This window comes from Acomys russatus, chromosome 4, assembly GCF_903995435.1.
Source record: "Acomys russatus chromosome 4, mAcoRus1.1, whole genome shotgun sequence".
NCBI classification, from domain to species: Eukaryota; Metazoa; Chordata; class Mammalia; order Rodentia; family Muridae; genus Acomys; species Acomys russatus.
Genome location: NC_067140.1, coordinates 56385583 through 56386945, shown reverse-complemented (window position 1 = coordinate 56386945; position 1363 = coordinate 56385583). Strand labels below are relative to the sequence as shown.

The following is a 1363-nucleotide window of genomic DNA, read 5'->3' as shown; positions in this document are numbered from 1 at the left end:
AGAATCACTGCAAACACAAAAACCCCCAATATGGGAAAGAGCTTGGTCCTGTGAGGGAAAGAGATGGCACAGCTGGTTGATGCAGAGAATGATGTGAGTAGCCAGACCACAAGATCACATGACCGTGCTGACACAGCAGAATGAGCAGAAACGGTGCCGCGTGTCCAGGGAGCCACATAATCTGGCTGATGTCTTTTTTTTTTTTTTTTTTTAATGATTTACTTATTTATTATGTATACAATGCTCTGTCTGCGTGTACATCTGCAGGCCAGAAGAGGGCATCAGATCACATCATAGATGGTTATGAGCCACCATGTGGTGGCTGGGAATTGAACTCAGGACCTCTGGAAGAGCAGTCAGTGCTCTTAACCTCTGAGCCATCTCTCCAGCCCCCCCGATAGCTGATGTCTTTAGGTCACTTCTTGCCCTTCTACAGATTACCTGAGAGGAAAAGCTGAGAGTGTAGCTCAGTGGTAGAGCATTTGCTTAGCATGCATGAAGTCCTGGGTTCAATCCCCAGCACCTCCCACAATTAAAGGAGTCAAAGAAAGTGAAAGTATATACAGATGCTCCAGTTAGTCTAACATGGAGCAGGGATGGGGAAGAGTGGCTCCCAGTAGAGCAGTTGGCAGCAACAATGGGGAACACTGGAGGAAGCCAAATTTCTCCAAGAGATGAAGGCCTGAGTCAGTTCTGTGCTGGTACCACCTTTGGTCCAGCGCTAGGTTTCTTGGTTAATTTCTATCTTTCAATTCCCACATAGCATTTCTGTTCCCTGAAGAAAGGACTCTATTTTTAGTATGTTGGATACATAAATACATAATGCATTTGTGTTGCCTAACCCCATTTTAATTTTTGAATATGTGTGGGATGTGGATGCCTCGGTTTCTAGCCTCTTCACTCTCGTGTTGACTTGTCCGTTTCTGTTGCAGCTCCTCTGTGTGTGTTGAACGTTGCTGCTCTGGCTCGTTCATGCTCACCTTCTCCTGTTCCCACTTTCAGTGATGGACATGACGATGCTTTCAGAGATCTGACAGCACGGGCCAGGGGTCCATAACCTCTCCACTCCTGATCCTAGTCATATAGGAATTAAGTATATAAAATAAGCATAGGAATCAAACATTTAGTGGAAAAATCATAAAGCAGCGTATTTAAAACCAATTCTTTGGAGCTGGGCACTGTGGTGCATGCCTATAACCCAGCACTTGGGAGGCAAAGGCAGGAGGATCGCTGTGAGTTCAAGGCCAGCCTTGTCTATAAAGTGAGTCCAGGACAGCCAAGGCTACACAGAGAAACCCTGTCTCAAAAAACAAAAACAAAAACAAAAACCCCAGTTCTTTGGCATGCCCATTAGTGTACCATT

General features: G+C 45.4%; 1 non-coding gene across 1 annotated transcript; it reads left to right on the top strand.

Annotated features, from left to right (window-relative positions):
• The first annotated feature begins 456 nt into the window (after positions 1–456).
• Trnaa-agc (transfer RNA alanine (anticodon AGC)) lies at positions 457–529 on the top strand. The gene has a single exon. It is a non-coding gene; the product is annotated as a tRNA-Ala (tRNA).
• Positions 530–1363: the final 834 nt, after the last annotated feature.